This window comes from Macrotis lagotis, chromosome 5 (assembly GCF_037893015.1).
Source record: "Macrotis lagotis isolate mMagLag1 chromosome 5, bilby.v1.9.chrom.fasta, whole genome shotgun sequence".
Classification (NCBI taxonomy): Eukaryota; Metazoa; Chordata; class Mammalia; order Peramelemorphia; family Peramelidae; genus Macrotis; species Macrotis lagotis.
The window spans coordinates 30,672,070-30,692,672 of NC_133662.1; the positions used below are offsets into that span (position 1 = coordinate 30,672,070).

General features: G+C 34.7%; 1 long non-coding RNA gene across 2 annotated transcripts in view; it reads left to right on the forward strand.

The window, feature by feature from the left end:
* Positions 1-20,603, forward strand: part of LOC141523740 (uncharacterized) — a 121,384-nt gene that overhangs the window by 30,535 nt on the left and 70,246 nt on the right. For both annotated transcript variants that reach the window (XR_012478573.1, XR_012478574.1), the window contains one exon: positions 6,220-6,324. This is a non-coding gene — a long non-coding RNA (uncharacterized LOC141523740). The remainder of the gene's footprint in view (positions 1-6,219; positions 6,325-20,603) is intronic.

Genomic DNA, 20,603 nt, shown 5'->3' on the forward strand with positions numbered 1-20,603 from the left:
CCTTAAGCTAAACCTCTTGACTCTGACATTCAGAATTTACTCTTTAGATTGAGTCCTTTATATTTATCCTCACAAATATCTTTGCCTTGTACCTTCATCTCTATTATTGGAAGAAGGGATGTTGCTAAAATGATTTCTATATTTATTTTTTGCAAAACTATAGCATATATGTTCCATCCTTCATAGGAATCCAGCCTTTTTAAAAATATATTTCTGGAGATATTTTTTTTCCTAGTGAATTTATATGAACTCTCATAGATTGCATATATACTCTCCACTGTGAATTTATATTAATTCTCCAATACATATTAATGCATACATATGCACGTATACACACTTAAAATATGAAAACAAATTTTATTCTCTAAAATTTTTAGGTGCCTTTTTATATCTCTAGGCATAATCACCTAAAAAACTATGTTAGACAATGATTTTTTAAAGAACCTTTCAGTGTTGTGGAGCCCTAATTAAGCAGGAAGAATTGCTCAGGAGGGGTCTTACAAGATTGGTGGGAGGTTCATTTATCAGAGAAGAAATCATTACGCTCTCTGACTCATAAGGATAAGAAAAGACACATTTTTATTCATAGGTTATTCCAAAAAGTTAAAAGTTAATTCACAGAATTTTTGAGTTTTAAGGAGATAGTAAAGTTTAATCAAAGAAGGAATAGCTACAAGCTGGACTTGTGAGAACAGGGAAAGGAGGAAAGGTATAGGACCAAGGTGGGCAACTTGGCTGGGATCAACATGAATCTAGTAGCTTCAAGATGAAAAGATCAGCTTTGGTGGAGTTATGGGTAAAACTGAGCTAGGGGCAGGGTTACCAGGGAAATAACACAAGGGAAGGAATAAGGAGGTGTTTAATGTATGACATGAGGTTATGTTACTGAATATGTGTGGAGGAGTTAAAAATGCTAGATTATCCTTAAATTCTTAATTTAAGGCTAAGAATTTATGGTCCCTTAGCTGAAGACTTCACCTTGACTGGGAATTGGGTCTTTGTTAATACAAGGTAGGCTGGAGAAATTTTAACAGTGTCTGTTGACCAGGTACATTTCTTGCTTATTGGGATTTGTTTGCAAGGAAAGTATTGCAAAAATATAAAAAAGAAAAGGATTATAACATTTGTTTCTTAATATATAATAAACTAGTATCTACCTCAGATGCTTAATATCTGTCTAGCTATATAACATTGGGCAAGTCACTTAACCCCATTGGTGTAAAATTAAAAAAAATTAAAAAATGAACTAGAGAATGAAATGGCAAACTACTCCAGTATCTTTGTCAATAAATCCCTAAATGGGGTTACAAAGAGTAGGATATGACTGAAAAGACTGAACAATATGTACAATCTTTCCTATACAGTTTTTTCTCTATGCTCACAAAGCCATTATCCTTTTTTTTTTAAGGTTTTTGCAAGGCAATGGGGTTAAGTGGCTTGCCCAAGGCTCTGCCTCTCTGCCTCTACTCATCATATAATAGTATTGTGACTGTGTGCAATGTTCTCATTTTGCTCACTTCACTTTGTATCAGTTCATATAGGACTTTTCAGGTTTCTGCTCATTATTTCTTAAACCATCATAGTATTCCATCATAATCATATACAACATATTAAGTAATTCCTAAACTTATTGACATTTTCTTAATTTCCAATTCTTTGTCACCACTAAAAGAGCTTATATAAATATTTTTGTACATTTAGATCATTTTCCTTTCTGATTTTAATCTCTTTTGGATACAGATCTAGTTGTGGTATTGCTTGGTCAAAGAGTATGCATGATTTTATAACCCTTTGGGAATACTTCTAAATTGCTCTCCAATTGAATTAGTATATACACCTCATCAACAGTACATTAGTGTTTTAATTTTCCCATATCTTCTCCAAAATTTCTCATTTTTCTTTTCTGTCATATTAGTCAATCTGATAGGTGTAAGGTAGTAGTTCAGAGTTGTTTTTAATTTATATTTCTGTCATCAATAGTGATTTAGAGCATTTTAAAATATGATAGCTTTGATTATTTTATCTGAAAACTGCCTCTTTATTTCCTTTGGCCATTTATGAATGGCTCTTATTTCTAAAATCTTAACACAGTTTTCTATGTTTGAGAAATGAAGGATTTATCAGAAAATCTCACTATAAAATATTTTTATAGTAATCATTACCAATTATATATTTTCCTTCATCTCATCTTCCCCTTATTTATTCCATACTCTCTCTCTCTCTCTCCTTTTGCCCTGCCCATTTTCAAAAGTGTTTTCTGACTTTTACGTTCCCCAAAATTCTTTCTCTTCTATCAGCTCCCCCCTTTTGCTTATTCCCTTTTCCTCTTTCCTGTAGTATTAGACAGATTTTTGCATCCAATTGAGTGTGTATTTTAGTCTTCTTTGAGCCTATTCCAATGATAGTAAGATTCATGTGATTCCTGCTTTTCCTAGTTCCTCTCCATTTCTCTTTTTCTCCTCTCAGTGCATTCTTCTTTTTCAGTCCTTAAACATTCAACTTAGACTTCTGCTTTCTGTCTATATACTTCCCATATACTTCTTCTAACCACCCTAATAATGAGAAAGATTTTAGGAGCTATAAATACCATTTCCCATGTAGGAATGTTAGCAGTTTAAACTCATTGAATCTTTTATGATTATTTTTCCTTTTTCCTTTTTTGTGCTTCTTTTTTTTATCTTTTATTTGAAAATCAAATATTCTATTCAGCTCTATTCTATTTAATAGAAATGCATGATAGTCCTCCAATTCATTGACTATTCATTTTTTTTTCTCTGAAGGATGATATTAATTTTTGCCAGTTAGGGGAATTTTGCTTGTAATTCTAGCCCTTCTGCCCTCTTGAATATCATATTCCAAGCCCTCAGATGCTTTAATGTAGAAGTTGCTAAATCTTGTGTTATCTTGACTGGCTCCATGAAAACTGGGTTTTTTTTTGGCTGCTTGTGCTATTTACTACTTGATCTGGGAGTGTTGGAATTTGACTACAATATTCCTAGGAGTTTTAATTTTGTATCTCTTTTGGGAGGTGATGAGTGAATTTTTTATCAATTTCTATTTTATCCTCTTATTCTAGGGTTGTTTTCCTTAAGAATTTCTTGAAAGATGATGTTCAGGATCTTTTATGATTTATTATACCTTTCAGGTAATTCAATAATTCTTTTTTTTTTAGGTTTTTGCAAGGCAATGGGGTTAAGTGGCTTGCCCAAGACTACACAGCTAGGTAATTATTAAGTGTGTGAGGCTGGATTTGAATTCAGGTACTCCTGACTCCAGGGCCCAGTGCTCTATCCACTGTACCACCTAGCTGCCCCTAATTCAATAATTCTTAAATTTACTCTCCTAAACCTATTTTTAGGTCAATTTTTTCCATTGACGCATTTTACATTTTCTTTTATTTTGTTTGACTGATTTTTGATGTCTTATTGAGTCCTTTGCTTCCATTTGCCCAGTTTTAATTTTTTAAGGAATTATTTTTATCAGATTTTTATACCATTGTTTTCCATTTGATCAATTCTTCTTTTTTAAGGAATTCTTTTCAATGAATTTTTCAATATCTTTTCCCATTAATCCAATGCTGCTTTTCAAGGAATTCTTTTCTTCATTGGATTTTTGTGCCTCTTTCTGAAAAGTGTTATTTTCATCAGTATTTTTTTTGTGTACCTCCTTTACCAAGATTTTGATTCTTTTTTTCATGATTTTCTTGTACTTTCATTTCTTTTCCTAGTTTTCCTCTATCTTTTAACTTGTTTTCTTAATTTTTAATTTTTTTTGTTTTTTGCAAGGCAATTGGGTTAAGTGACTTGCTCAAGGTCACACAGCTAGGTAATTATTGAGTGTCTGAGACAGATTTGAATTCATGTACCCCTGACTCCAGGGCTAGTGCTCCCCTAGCTGCCCCCTTTTTACTTGATTTTTAAAAGTCTTTTTTGAATTTTTTCATGACTTAAGATCAATTCCTATTTTTCTTTATGGCTTTGGATGTAAGAATTTGTATTTGTTGTCTTCCTCTTAGTTTGGTTTTGGAGCTTTCTTTCTATGATCAGAAATTTCCTGTTTGCTCATTTTCCTTGTCTTTTTTTTTTGTTTGTTTTTATGCTATGGTAAAACTCTATGCCAAAATGTGTTTCTGCTTCCGAAGTAGAGGGTCCACTGTCCCATGCTTCAGGTTTTTTGTGCAGATGTTTTTAGAAGTAATTCTGGGAACTTGTAAGTTTTTGCCCCTTCCAAGGTGATATGATCTAGACAAGTGCATTTACTTCTCTCTTGTACTGTGCACTGGTTTGTGAGAGACCACAAGTTCTTTTTTCAATCCTGGAAGTGTGACTAGGGCACTTCTCGCAATAATCTCTGAGCACTGTTGGGTTAGTGCTCCTCCCTCCACTGGGACTAAGATACAGAATGGTGACCTGGATTAAAGAATAGAACCCTGCCCCTGGTGCCAATAAGGGATCCCTGAAAATTTCCATCTGTGGGTTGAGAGGTCCAGAAACAATCACTGCTGTCACTGATTCAGTCATCTTGAGACCTGCTCCTGGTTTGCTGGAGTCCAGTCTCCCTTTCCTGGTCCATGCTCCTCTTTCACTCTAGTACAAAGAACTTTTTCTTCCAACTTTCTAAGTTGTCTTGGATTGAAAAATTGTTTTATCTGTCTTTTTTTGTGAATTCTACAATTCTAGATTTTTAAAGAGCATTATTTTAAAGGTATTTGGATTTGTTTAGGAGAGAGCTCAGGCAAGTCCCTTCCTTCACTCTCTGGACTCTGCCTCCTGTGGTAGCTTCATAATCAGTTAAATAGGTTGATTTGGGGACATAGGGAGGCTGATCTAGCTGTCACAGCAAATGTGGTTTTTTTTAATATTTCTTTTGAATTCAGATCTGAGGGCCTCATATTTTAATTTTTTTGTTTCAAAAGATGAATGAAATTGAATGCAGGGACTGTGTGCTGTTGGTGAATAACACTGTGTCTAGGGAACTGGCTGTAGTCATGCTTACAAGGTGATAGTAAAAAACAACACTTTTCCTGGTGTGTTGGATTTGAGTACCAGATACAAATGCGCTATTTCTTTGAGACAGTTTTTATTTACAACAGGTTGTCTAGGATAGTAGTTATCCACGATGATGCCTAGGAAAAGAAAACTGTTCACAGTTGCAAATATTTGCTTTGAATGTGCTGTACACTGCAACTCTATAAATTGTTACTTTAAAATATTTTTTGGAATGATTTTTGCCATTATTGATGTTATGCTCAAAAAATACATGTTTTTTTCTGTAAGTTTTATTTGTTATTTAGTTGATTTAGTTTCATTTATAGGGTAGTTAGGAAGAAACTAATATAAACTGCAACTCTAATTCCTTATGAAATTTGTATCTTGGTTCAAATTTGTCATACAATATTCAGCACTGGAAGGAAAGGAAAAAAAATCAGCACTGAAAGAGTTAATAATGTTTAATGCTCAGTAAAGTATTGAATGAATGATTAAAAAATTATTTAGAGTTAACTCTGTGAAAAATACTGTAGTAAACAAATAGAAACCTGAAGCAGTTCCTGCTGTCAAGGAACACCCAGGATGTGGGTGATCTTTGATAGGATTTCTTCATGTTTAATTCATGTAAACCCTAATTGTCAACAAAGATACAGTTGATGGCTCATCAGAATCACTTGTCAGAACAAAAAAAGAGATTGTTGAATAGCTCTGACTTCTTAGGCAAAGATGTTGCCCTGATAGCAAGTGGCAAGTAAGATTGCCAACATCACCCCAACTCAAAAAAAATATAGAAATTGAGAACAGCTGTGAACTTTCTTTCTGGGCTGAAATCTCTTCCTCAAAGTTTTCTTTCCCTCATTCTTCTCTCCCTCCCTCTCTTCTCCATTCTCCTTCCTTTCTCCTCTTCATTTAATGTCTCTCTTCCCCCTCTTTTCCTCTCTCTCCAACCACTTCTCTTTTCCCTTCCAACCCCCCAATTCTTTTCAAAAGAGTTTTCTACTCACTTTATAATATTCTGAAAATATTTCTCAGGGAGAGAGAACTATCACCCAAGGCTCCAAGCAATGGTGGTGGTATTGGGGGACCCTATATGTAGCACAAATAAAGGCTAAGGATAACATTGCTTTGCTTGAGCTGACTGTTCTTGCATTAAAAAATCCTTGAGATGGATGGTCTATATCCTCTCCCCTCATCTATTTATTCCTCTGTTATTTGACGCTTTGTTCCCCAGGTAGTCAAAGCTGCACAAAAAGAGAAAAGCTGAGGAAATCCTTTCCTGGCCCATACTTCAAGGGAACCTTAACAGTGAACAAAGTGGAGGAGTGTAGAAGACAAGGTTTGTGGCAGTTTGGGGATTGAATTTTTTTTTCTAGGATTAAAAGATTAACACAACATAAATCAGAAATCGGGTTCTCTCAGTAACTACTGTCCAGCATTTCTTATACCAGGGGTTAAGAATCAAATTCCAGTAAATTCACTGGAAGCAAACTTTTCCCATTTCTTATTTCAGTTCTCCTTTCCTCTTACCAAATGCCAAATTCTTCCCTAGAAGCTACCATATCATGCTCCTTGGGAACCAAGAAAGTTCTAGCCCTCATAGTCCTTTAATCTGACCTTTCTCTTTCTGCTAGTACCCTCACTCAGGACCTTTCTCAGTCGTCTACTAATGCACACCTAATTTGTGACAAGAGCTTTTCCTAGGTTTTTCAGTTGAATAGTGTCTCATAAACTCCCCCATAAGCTGTTCACAGAAGATAAGGCTTAATGAATAATACTTTTCAGAAGTAATGTCTAATAATAGCTATTATATATAACTAGCTTTAATTTACTTTTTCAAATATTAGCTCAGATGTCCTTTATAAAAATCCAGGGAATAAGGTACTATTTTATTCATATTTTACAGATGAGAAAGCTGAGTTTGACAGAGGTTATCCAAGTTTCCTGCTATCATATAGTCAGTTAAGGGTTTGGGGTCAGATTTGAATTTAGATATTACTGACTCCAGGTTCAATGTTCTATCTACTTTACTATCAACAAGCCTCCATGACATGACATTATTAATTACAATCCTCTTTAGGATCAAATATCAATTTTATTGATGACTAAGTAAACATTTCTAAATCATATTTAAAAGTTGGCTTTTGATACTTATTTGGATGACTTCCCACACTGTCTACAAGTGATATATTTGGATAGAGAAGTTTCTCATTTAATACTTCAACACATACTAATTCAAAAATTATGTATTGATGAGAACAAGGAGGCATATTGATGGGTAAATTTCACAGAATAACTTTTAGAATGAAGATGATCCTAAAGATGATGAGTCTTCACTCATATTTTATATCTCTATTCCCATCTATATCTATAGCAATCTATCTATAATTCTACTGTGGAGAAATCACTCAATTATTTCAACTAATGAGTGTTGTAGTACTGGAATTTTGGATGAGTTCCAGGCAGGTAAGGGAGATACTTTAGGGGTCAAGGAAGTCTTTTCAGAGCCCTTTAAAATTCCTCTGTCTGATCTGATTAGATTTTGATTTTGTCCTGGTTGATCTAGAGTTTGGGGGTTGGAGTATTGGTCAATTTGGATTTCATCATAATTGAACCAAACAAGTTTCTAAAATAAAATGTCAGTGCATTTCTGGATCTTTGATTAAGAATGTAAAGACAACTGAAAGGTCATCAAGTTCAACCTCCTTATTTTATACCCTCAGAGAAGAGATTTGCCCATGCTACACAGGCAATAAGTGACTGAGCAATGATATGAATCCAGCTTTTCCTACTACAAATCCAATGCTATTTTGACTATACTACTACAACTAAAAAAATTCATACATTTAAAAGTACACAATTAGAATCATGTTATAAATACATTTGGGAGAAACAAATTGGTAGAATAAAAGGGGAAAATTTTCTCTTCTTCATATTCATAAAGACATAGAACTAGAATTCTTTTGGACCCAAAGAGGAGAAGCAAGTCCAGACAAGCTTCAGAACCACAGAAAATTCTTGGTCTTGAAGTATCACTTTTATCTAGGAACCAAAGATATTGGAAGTTTCCCATTAGAAATTTATTCCTTTGATTCTTCTCCTTGTTTTTAAGATCTTAAATCTTGTTAGAGGAGATCACACAGGTTGTGAAATCCAACTTCATTTTATAATTGGGGAAGCAGAGATTGAGCTTCATTTTCTTTTAAAACATAGTCACTCATGGGAGAGGTAACATAGCATCCTAATATTAGTTGATATTAATAGTTAATAGTTAATATATCTTTTCACAGTTTATAGAATATTTTCTTTATAACTTTACAATATTTAAAGTGGTTATTGGTGGATCCAGTTTACAGATGACAAAGGATTGTTTGTGCCCATAGTTGTTCAGTTGCAAAGTAGCAGCCCTGGGATTTAAAATCATGTTTCCAGAGGTCCACCACTCATTTTATTACACTTTGCCCTTCACTAAGTTGTTTGGGACTATATCTCTTGGATAGGGAATCAGCAGAGAACATGATGCTGAGAAGGAGATATAGGAGGGAAAAGTTGTAGAAGAAAAATTGTTGTTTCCCTAGTTTTCCCCAGAGCTCTATTTAGAAAAACCTATGTGAACTTTCATTTTCTTGGAGATTGAGAAGGCAATAATGGTCTATGTAATCCTAGATTTGCTGACCCTGATTCTTAGAATTTTACTGTTCTGCTTTATGAAAAAAAATTAAGTCTTAAGGAGTTGAACATGTTATTTATAATATACCTCATTTCATTTATTGTTTTCCCAATTTAAAAGTTAAAATTTTAAAATATTTTCCCAATTAAAAGTGATTATGAAATATGAAATTGAGATGCTATTAAAAATGGTGTCTTGGAAATGTGGATTGACTTAGTGAGCTGTCTAGGATCACTTCATTAGTTTTTTTTAATTTTTTTTTATTCATTTAAAGCAACAGGGTTGAGTTACTTGCCCAAGGTCACACAGCTATGCAATTATTAAGTGTCTTAGATGAGATTTGAACTAAGGTCCTCTTGACTACGGACCAGTGTTCTATCCACTGTGTCACCTAGCTGCCCCACTTCATTAGTTTTGAAATGGTTTTTATGATACATACTTTGTTCACACACTTATATAATAACTTGTTGTCAATAAACAAATTTGTTCATATTCCCATTGTACAGTATTAATGTCTCAGACTTGTAAAAATAACACCTGCTAAAGGCTCCAGAAAAGAATTTCCTTTAGCAACTGATTCTATTTCTATCATCTGCCAATTCTACTGGAGCCCCCTTTCTTTCACAATCCAATTCTTTTGCTTTTTTGTTTATATTGTTCTCCCTTTATTTTACTTTAGATACCTTTTCAAAAGATTAATATTTTCTAAATACAGTTCAATTGTAACAATATTACTTTAGATCTTTGATTACTAAGACATATTAACAAAGTTAGTTAAATGATTACAGAGAAAAAATGCTTCAGAAGGTTTAAGGAAATAATGGAATCTATGCATGGGATTTCCTGTTTCTGATTTTGTAAAAGTTTTTGCCCCTCTGCCTTCTATTTTGGGTCTGTCTCTCTCCTTTTTTGTCTGTCTCTGTCTCTCTGATTCTCTCTCTGTGCCCCTCTCTCTCTCTGTTTCTCATACAAATACATACACATTCTCATTTGCTTTGATTCTATGCTTTCAAGATTGAATATATATTCTCCAAAATTGTAACTATAATCACCAAAATATGATGTCCAATAAGAGCACAGATTTCAGTTTTTTAATCCTTTCTATAGTTTTTATTTTACCCAAGAAATTGTTCTTTTTTATTTTTTTAAACTTCAAATGTAGCATGGTAGAAAGGATCAGAAGACTGACTGTGGGGTCAGTAATACAGAAATTGAATCCCAGATGTCTTCACATACCAGCATAGTGATTTCAAAGCATAGGTTGGACAATACACATAGAGACAGATACACTTCATAAACAAATGAAATGGTGTCTGTCTGTCTGTCTGTCTGTCTATCTATACATCTATTTCTCTATGTTTTCAAGTGGTTTGGGACTTGATACTAATGTAATAGTTCCTGCAATTAGGGTCTCCAATTTTTTTCCCTAAGAGTTTCAAGTTAAGTTAAAAATTTGTTCCATGATATTAACTCTTAATTTTCTTTAATACTCGTTTATATTGGCTATTCTTACACTAAATCCACTAAATTTAGATTAAAACATTTGTTTTAGAATTTAAATTAAATATGCACCTAAATAAATGTTCTTCCTGGGAAGAGCAAATTAATAAAATATCTTATTAATAAAAAATTGATCTTTTCCCGCCATCATCAAATATTATTAATGAGATTCTCTTGATAAACAGGATAGTGAAACATTCAATTTGTGCTGTTCTTTCTCTTATTTTCTAAAACAATCTGTTCTCATTGAGAAAATATCATTCACATTACCTTTTTATCTGTGAGGAAATGTTCTTGACTTCTCAGGGGATTTTGATGTTTCTTTCCTTTACTGGCACTGTGTATATACATATATATGTATATACACACATATATATGTATATATACTGTATCTACTTCCTGCTTTGCAACTTTGTGGAAAAAAGTTAACATCAGAGCATATTAAGATAATTGATTAAAAATAGAACAGTTGGGGGGACAGCTAGGTGCCACAGTGGATAGAGCACCAGCCCTGGAGTCAGGAGTACTTGGGTTCAAATCTGACCTCAGGCATTTAATAATTACCTAGCTGTGGGCTAGCCACTTAACCCCATTTGCCTTGCAAAAGCCTAAAAAGAAAAGACCAGTATAATATTTTTTGAAAAAAAAATGAGCTCTCACATTTATACAGCAATTAAGGTTTACAAAGTTTATTCTTTGTAAAGTTTATCCCATATATTTTGATCCTCAAACCCCCTCCACCCCACAAATAAACTCTGTGAAGCATGTCTTATAATTTTCAAATTTTGTGGACAGGTAGGTGGTGCAGTAGATAGAGCACTGGAATCAGGAGGACCTGAGTTAAAAAATTAGGTGTTGTCCACCTTTATTAACTGGGGGACCCTTATTAAGTCACTTTCCTTCACCTACCTCCAAAAGCAATTCTCACCTCTCCCTCTTTCCCCATTCCATATTTCGAGGGTGAGGAAACTTAGGTTTAGAGAGAATTAAAGATTTCTCCAGCATCAGAGGCTGGAATTAAACCCAGGTCCTCTGGCCTTTAATTCCAGCACCCTAGTCACATTGGAATGACCCAGTACCCCATATTGCTTTGGCTCTACTTTTTGCCAGTTTGGGGACTGGAAGATGGAGGAAAACAGCTGATAGTTTGGGAATCAGTAAGAGAAAATTTAAGAGGGATTATGGGTTATGTCAACAACCTAGGATTATATATTTAGAGCTGGAAGGGACCTTAAAGGTCATTTAATCTACACCCTTCATTTTACAGATCAGGAACTTGAGGCTGAGAGAATTTAGTGATGTGTTTAAGATTATATCATGATGGAACCAGTACTCAAACCTAGCTCCTCTATTCCCATGCAGTAGCATTCCCTTCCCACTTTTCTCCCTTTCCCAATGTCTCTGTGTTTATTTTTCTTCTCTTTACTCCTCTTTCAATCCTGTTCAGTGCCATGTAATTGTATCTCTTGCATGGCACTGACAGAGACACAAATCAAAGGCTATTTCATCTAGCCCTGAGAACAAGTGTAATTTTTTTTTAGGTTTTTTTTTCAAGGCAAATGGGGTTAAGTGGCTTGCCCAAGGCCACACAGCTAGGTAATCATTAAGTATCTGAGACCAGATTTGAACCCAGGTATTCCTGACTCCACGGCCGATGCTTTATCCACTGCGCCACCTAGCCGCCCCAGAACAAGTGTAATTTAAAAAAATGCAGGGGAGATTCTGCCTACAACACTTTCTCAAAGATATTGTTATAAAGTTTACTCTGTAAAAGAGAAATAGCAACAGCTTTTGTCTCTGTCTATAGTTTACTTCTGAAATTACAGAGGGAGGAGACATACTGACCAATGAGCTTAATTAAAGAGGAAGGAAATAAATATTTTTAAAATGCCTAGGTGTCAGACACCTTGCTAAATACTTTATAAATCTTATGTCATTTGATTTTCCCAGCATCACTGGGAGTTAAATGCTAGTTTTATTTGCATTTTATAGTTGAGGAAACTGAGATTAACAGAAATGAAATGACTTCTCTAGGATTACCTGGCTGGTAAGTGTCTAGGACTGAATCTGAATTTATGCAGTATGTATTAAGATTATAATAAGTAGAATATGGTTATAATAAAATTGATATATCATGAATATTTTGCTCCAATAGATTGTCATCATAAGTCAAGATAGGTTACTTATCTATTAAATGAGTTTAAGGTATGCTTCTGTGAAAATTCAATGTTTTTTATTGATATTTTATTTTTCCAATTGCATGTTATGAAAGTTTTTCAATCATTCACCCACATGCTTATTTATGTTACACTATTTTCTTCCACCCTCCCTTCCCATCCTTTTCCCCTTAGCAGCAAACAGTCTAGTGAACATTTTATGTACTCATTTGTGTTTAACATATTTACTTATTAGTCATCTTCTGTGTGAGGAATTAGGATTAGGGGAAAAGAAGAAAACCATAGGATAGGAAGGAAAACCATAAGAGAAATTTTTTTTAAATGAACATAAAAAGTTCATTAGATTCTGTAGTTTTTTTTTTGGTTTTTTTGCTTTGCTTTGTTTTGTTCTCTTTGTCTGCATATGGATGACATTGTTCATAACATGTCTCCCAAGGTTGTCCTAGCTTTCTGAACTGCTGAGAGGGCCTGATTCATCAAAGTTGATCAACTCACAATGTTTTTGTTTATGTGTACAGTGTTCTCTTGTTCTGCTCCCTGAATTTACCATAAGTTTCTGAAGAAAATTCAGTGTTTTAAAAGCCAAGTAAATGTTTTCCTTAATGAATAAAATACTCTCATATATTGACTATTCAGGATAAGAGGGAAAATGAATAATATAAATGTAAAATTAAAAACATCAACTTTAGCAAAATTGAGGAATTCCCTTTAAAGTGATACTAAAAAAAGTTTAAAGAAGGAAACACAGGCAAATATAGCATTTATATAGTAATTTAAGTAAGCATTTTAGAAATGCCATCTCATTTTTTCTTCACAATAGCTATGGAAGATGGATCCTATTTTTATTCCTATTTTACAGATGAGGAAACAAAGAGTTAGAGATTAAGTGATTCAGTCAGATTCACTTAATAAGTGTTTAAAGCTATCCATTGTACCACCTGACTGACTTTAAAAAAGGAAAAAAAATAATGGGCTGCATTAGGATTGACTACATACCCAAAAACATATACACAAATATGCACATCTTTCCTGTTTGCCATTTCTTTAGGACCTTATAAAGTTATCTCATATGATAAAATGATTTGTATTAAAACAAAATGAGATATCAGGATCGATTAAAGGAACTGAAACTATTTACCATGGAAAGGAATGTTCTAGTTCTTTCATTTTTGTCTGTGTAAGAGAGAAAAACCTGTTGTCTTTCACCTCAGAGGAAAGAACTGGGAGCAGAGTATAGAAACTGGAGAGAGATGAGTTCAGGCTTGATATAAGGAAAATTTTCCTAATAATTAGTACAATTGTAAAAGTGGCTGACTTGGGAGATAGTGGTTTCTCCTCACTGAAGGTCTTCAAAGGGAGGCCATTTGTGTCTGGTGTAGAAGAATTCCCAGTGAGGTGTGGGTTGGACTAAGTTTCTTAAGTTTCAACTCTGAGGTTCTGTGATCTTGTGAACTTCTACAGGACCAATTCTGTTGGCTTTGTTCTGAGTCCAGAATGTATGTTCTCTGAACCCATGAACCATTTGCAAATGTATGTCACAAAGGGAACCAGAGGAGAGGATCATGTGCAGCCATCACAGATCTGGACCAACAATTCAAAGAACAAGCCCTCCAAAAGGAAATAAGTATGAATTTAGTGATCTCATCCTACCACATCCAAAGAATAACAGAGCTATTGCTTAGTAAACATAATACTGGTAAATAATAAGTCCAACCATTGCTATCTTATGTGATTTGGGTAAAATGATTAACTTCTCTGTACCTTCATTTCTCTATGTGCCAAATGGAAATGATAGTGCTGCTATTTGATTTTGGGCAAGCTAATTTACATTTTTGGATCCCAGGCTCCTTATATATAAAATGTGGAGGCTATGCTAAGTGACACTCAAGATATTTCCATTTCTCTCATTCATTGTCTTCTTTGCCTTCTATAGTACTTTGATTCAGGAAGGACCTTATGCATGTCACTAGACCTCTATCAGCCTCATTTTCCTCATCTGTGAAATGGGGATATCTCAGGGTTGTGAGAATCAAGTAAGATAATATTTATAAAACCCTTAGTAAACATGAAAGTGCTATATAAATGCTAATTTTTATTCTTATTAGTTTTATAAAGAGGGATTTTAGAGTGTTAATGAAGTAAACTGAAGTCTATCTCAGAACCAGAGAATGCCAGAATGAATATTGACTCTCATGAATATGATCTCAAGGGAAGGATCTATTTTTAATTTCTTCATTTGTAGAATGAGAATAATAATAGCACTTTATTCTCATGGTTGCTGTGAGGACAAAATGGGATAGTATTTTTAAAACACTTTGCAAATCTTTTTTTTTTTAGTGAGTCAATAAACATTTAATGCCTGTTTTGTGTCATATACTGTAAATTCTGAGAATACAAATACAAATAGAAAAAAAAGACCTTTCTTTGACCTTAAGGAGAAGATAATACACTAATGGAAGCTTAAAAATGATGAGAGGAGGCATCAGGGAATGATGGCAAATTCCACAGAAATTTAAAAGTAGTGTAATTGGTAGAAAATTGGGGGGGGGGTTATGCTAAGCCTCTTTTTTATTTATTTTTCCTGCAAAACCTATTTCTTTTTCTTTTTTTTTATTAAGATTTTATTTTGAGTTTTACAATTTTCCCCCCATCTTCCTTCCCCCCCTCCCCAGAAGGCAGTGTGTTAGTCTTTACAATGTTTCCATGATATACACTGATCTAAATTGAATGTGATGAGAGAGAAATCATATCCTTCTATTCACTTACATTTTAAGGGAGAGTTCATCCCATTCACATTCAAAGTTATAATTACTCTTTATTGCTCTCTATGCTATCTTCCCTCTGTTTGTATTTTCTTCCTTTTTACCCTTTATCCATATTCCCCAGTAATTTGTTTCCAGATACTGCCACCTTCGGTGTGTTTGCCCTCCTATGTCAACCCCCACCCCTTTATTTCCCCTTTCCCTTTTCCCCTTCTTCCCTCCTGTTAGTTCCTCTTTTTCTCACCCCATCTCTTCCCTCTCTTTTTCCCATTTGAATACTTGAATGGTAGGATAAATTTCTTAACTGAGTGTTTGTGTAAGTTAGCTTTAAGCCAAGTCTGAGGAGAGGAAGATTCAGGTGGTTCTCAGCTTCTCCCTTCTTCCCCTCTATTAAAATAGGTTTTTGTAGCTCTTAATGTAATTAGATTTACCTGATTCAGTCTTTTCCATCCTCCCATCTCCTTACTGTCCCCCTTTTTAAGGAAGTATATTCTCTCTAATAGAGTTACAATTCTCAAGAGTTATAAGAACTTTTCTCCCAAGTGGGTATATAGCCAGTTTCATCTTATTGGATAGCATTTTTTCCTTTACCCCCTCCTTTTTTAACCTTTTTATGTGTCTCTTGAGCCTCCTGTTTGATGTCCAAATTTTCTATTTAGCACTGGTCTTTTTTTTTTAGGTTTTTGCAAGGCAAATGGGGGTTAAGTGGCTTGCCCAAGGCCCCACAGCTAGGTAATTATTAAGTGTCTGAGACCAGATTTGAACCCAGGTACTCCTGACTCCAGGGCCAGTGCTTTATCCACCATGCCACCTAGCTGCCCCCAGCTCTGGTCTTTTTATCAGGAAATGTTGGAAGTCTCCCATTTTATTAAATATCCATCTTTTCCCCTGGAAGAGAAGACTCAACTTCGCTGGGTAGTAGATTCTTGGCTGTATTCCAAGCTCTCTTGCTCTTTGGAATATCTTATTCCAGGCCCTTTGATCCCTTAATATTGATGCAGCCAGGTCCTGTGTAATCCCTACTGTGGCTCCTTGGTATCTAAATTGTTTCTTTCTGGATGCTTACAGGATTTTCTCTTTTATTTGCTCGTCCTGGAATTTGGCCACAACATTCCTTGGTGTTTTTATTTTAGGATCTCTTTCCAGAGGGGATCAATTTATTCTTTCAATAACAATTTCCCCCTCTGGTTCCATAATATCAGGGAAGTTTTCCATCACTAAATCCTGTAATATTAAGTCCAGGATTTTTTCTCTTCATTGTTTTCAGGAAGACCTATAATTCACAGGTTATCCCTTCTTGATCTATTCTCAAGGTCAGTGGTTTTGCTGATGAGGTATTTTACATTTTCTTCTATTTTTTCCATTTTTTTGTTTTTTTTTAACAGACTCTTGCTGTCTCATGAAGTCATTAGTTTCCACAGACTCCATTCTTTTTTTTAGAGAAGAATTTTCTTCATTACCTTTTGCAACTAATTTTTCAATTGGTCAATTCTATTTTTGAAAGAGTTTTCCATTTTACCAATTGTGGTTTTGAGAGAATTTTCTTTATTTGCATTTGTCCAATTGTATTTTCTACGGATTTGTTTTCTTGTTACAAGGTGTTAATTGTCTCTCCCAAATCTTCCAACTGATTTTTTAAACTCCTTCCTGATTTCTTCAAGGAAGTCTTTCTGTTCTGGAGACCAGATCATATTCTCCTCAGAGGTTCTAAGTCTCTCTGAGTTTGGGTCTTTTTCTTCTAGAAATTTTTATATGGACCACCCTTTCTTCTGGCCTTTCTTCATTTTACTAAGACCTTAATGTTGGCAAGGGGCTGGTTCACAGAGGTTTGGTGTTGAGATCTTTAGAGGTTTTAGTCACTGGTTTTAGTAACTTCAAGTAGGCTAGCCAGAAGGCTGTATTGGTTACTTTCTCTGTAATGTCTGTGACCTGTGGTGGATGAAGCTGTTGAGTATTTTTACCTTTGATCAATGGTGGATTTTGCCCTAGGGCAAGGTAATTGCTCTCCCTATTCACAGCTGAGGGAGGTCTTTTCCTCACATGCTTGGGGCAGAGGTGGGCTGTAATTGTGTTTGTTCTGGGAAGAGGCTTCAGTTGAAATGAAGCACTGGAACTCTCTCTCCAGCTCTGCTGGAAAGCTCCTGTGCCACAACCAGTACCTCTGCTCCTTAGTTGACCAATCAGGCTTGCCCTGCTTTTAGGCTTTCAGGCTCTATTTGGCCATGTTGATAAGGCTAGTGGAGCTCTCAGAATCTTACCCACCCAGTCTCCAGTCAGACTGCTTGTACTTTCAGGGTCTCAAGGTCTCAGGGTCTCAGGATCTCCCTGGCTGTGCTGATCAGGCTAGTCAAATTCTCTCTGACCCTGTCCTGTGCTCCCAGCAGAGTCAGCCCTCTGTACCCAGCTCACCTACAATCCTGGAGGATAAACCTTGAGGTAGATCTTCTCCTAGTTTCTCTTTCTGGGTTTTGTGGATTGGAATTCTGTTAAGAGGTTTGTTTCATATTATTTATGAGGGAAGATCAGGAGATTAGCACTGTGCCTGTCTTTTCTGCTGCCATCTTGGCCAGAAACTGAATGAGATCTGCAAAACCTATCTCTACACAAGCCATATTATGAAGAAAAAAAGCAAGAAAAATATGCTTCAATTTACACACAGAATCCCTGAGTTCTCTTTCTGGAAGTGAATAACATTTTTTCATCATGTGTTCTTTGAAAATGTCTTGGATTATTGTCGTGATCAGAATAGCTAAGATTTTCCCAGGTGGCCATTATTACAATATTGTTCTTAAATATATATATATATATATATATATATATATATATATATATATAAATATATATATATGTGTGTGTGTGTATATATATATATATATATATATATATATATATATATATATATATAAAATAAATATATAAAGTTCTCCTGGTTCTGCTTGTTTCACTTTGCATGAGTTCAAAAAAGTCCTCTCAAGATTTCCTGAAACCATCCCCTTCATCAGTTTTAACTCACAAATGCATTCTATCATAATCATTTTTTTTATCTTTTGTTCAGTCATTCCTCAATTTCTAAGTTTTTGACACCATAAAAAGAGCTGCTATAAAGATTTTTTGCACCTATAAGTCCTTTGTCTAACTAAGCATCTGCTCTGCTATAGAAAAGGATAGCCTCTGAACATAAGACATAGAGATAATGATTTCTGATCTCAAAGGGCTTATATTCTTTATATCATTGCTCTGTTTTCTCTCAGATATACTTCCACTCTTGCCTGTAAGCTGCCCTTCCTACCTTGCCACAATCATACCCCAGTGGTTTTTATTGTGCCTATTAGAGTTAACTAAGAGTAGTAATAATGAATGTAATAAATTGAAAGGGAAAGATGAGACATTTTCTCAATAGGTTCACTTTTTTCAAGAAACTAGCAATGACATTTGAGAGAATATCTGAAAAAATCAAGTTCATTTGTATTTTAGTGCCACTAAGAATATTAGTTTTGCTATGTAAAGTTACATTGAACTTCAGGCACAATTCAACCTGCTCTGACAATTATTGTTTGCCTCTGTCATGCAAAATTCTACCTATTTATTTTGCATCATCTGCATCTATAAAGCTTTCTAAAAGTAGTGGTATTAGGGCTTTTGCAATCTATATAAAACTGGACTGTTGCAAGGAAGTGATTTCTATCATAAAGATATTTCTAAGTAAGGGTTGGAAGTAGAGAAATGTAGAACCAAGCCAAGACTGTAGGGAAAAAGGGTCTGTGTCAAGTATTTCAGTAGCTCAGGAATGCTGGCTCTGTTTTTGACTATCTTTATGAAGTTGGTAAGTCAATCAGAATCTTAACTAGTGATTTTTACTTTTTTAGACATGGAGTATAAAATGTGATTTCAACTAAAGTTGAGGGATAATAGTGAATACCTTGAGAGAACAAGGTAGAAAGTATTCAGCAGAGGTAGAAGTCAATGGGGATGCTAATCAGACTATCCTGTAGCTTCCTAGTTTGAAAATTATTCCTGTTAGCTAAGTACTTGATATCTTTTTTAGATATATTCGCCTTATATCCCAGTGACTCTCCCCTTGCTTCTCCTCCCAGAGAGTCAAATCTTATGACCTTCACATGCCTCAGCAAAGCCAGGGGAATAGACAGACTCTAGCTTCAAGAACTACCACTAATTTTATCATAGCCCTGGGCAAATAGACAATCTCTAGTGACCAGACACCAGGGGCTTCAGTGAGGCCCTGATGAAATTCAGAAACACTCCACTAGTCTCAGTACACATCAGATACTAACACTAAGATCTCAGTACCAGGAAAGCTTCCAGACCCCTATAACCTACAGCTATGCCAGCTACTCCTTCACAGTGCCAGACACAAGGATCCCCCATTGAACATCAGTGTAGCACCAGGTCAACAGGCAGGACTTATATAGCAACTGGCACAACCTGGCACTACTCTAGGAATAGAGCTCAGATTTAAAAGAAAGGAAAAGGGGCATAAAAGATGAACAAAAGAAAGAATAAAAAGAATCCAATCATAGAAAATTATTATGATGACAGGGAATATCAAGGTACAAATTCAGAGCAACAATAGTAAACATCTATGGGCAAAACCTCAAAGAAAAATAGGAAGTAGTCTCAAACTTATGGAAGAGCTCAAAAAGAAGTTTCAAAACCATATAAGAGAGGTAAAAGAAAAACAGAAAAGAAATAGAATGATGTAAGAAAATTATGAAAAAAACATAGAAAAAGAAAGCAACTGTTTAAAAAGTAAAATTGATCAAATGGAAATACAAAATATAAAGATATAAAAATCCACCAAAGATAATACTTCCCTAAAAATACAACTGGTCAAATGAAGAAGGAAGTACAAAAACTAATTCAGGAAAACAACTCTTTAAAAGTTAGAATTGGTCAAGTGGAAGCTACTGACTCTATAAGACTTCAAGAATCATTAAACAAATTCAAAAGAACGAAAAACAGAACTTCATTGGAAAAGCACCTGACCTAGAAAATAGATCTAGGAGAGGCAACGTTACCGTCATTGAATTACTAGAAAATCAAAAGGAGGACCTGGATAGAATCTTCTGAGAATAACAAGAAAAACTGTTTTCATGAAACCAGACAGCAAAATCCACCTATCACCTCAATTAAAGTAAAAAAGTTTAAAAAACAAAATAAAAAATCTAAAATAAAAAATCCAACATTATAGCCAAATTTCAGAACTCTTAGCTTAAGGAAAAAATACTGCAACTGTCCAGAAGAAAGCAATTAAAATATTGGGGAGCTACATTCAAGATTACACAGGACTTAGCAGCAGCAACATTAAAGGACTGGAGGTAATGGAACATGATATTCCAGAAGGCAAAGGAGCTAGGACTATAATTAAGAATCCTAACACCAAAATTAAACATATTACATCAGTTTGGGAAAATGTTATTCAGTAAAACAGAAGAATTTCAAGCTTCAATCAGGAAAATACTAGAATTGAACAAAAATTTTAATCTACAAT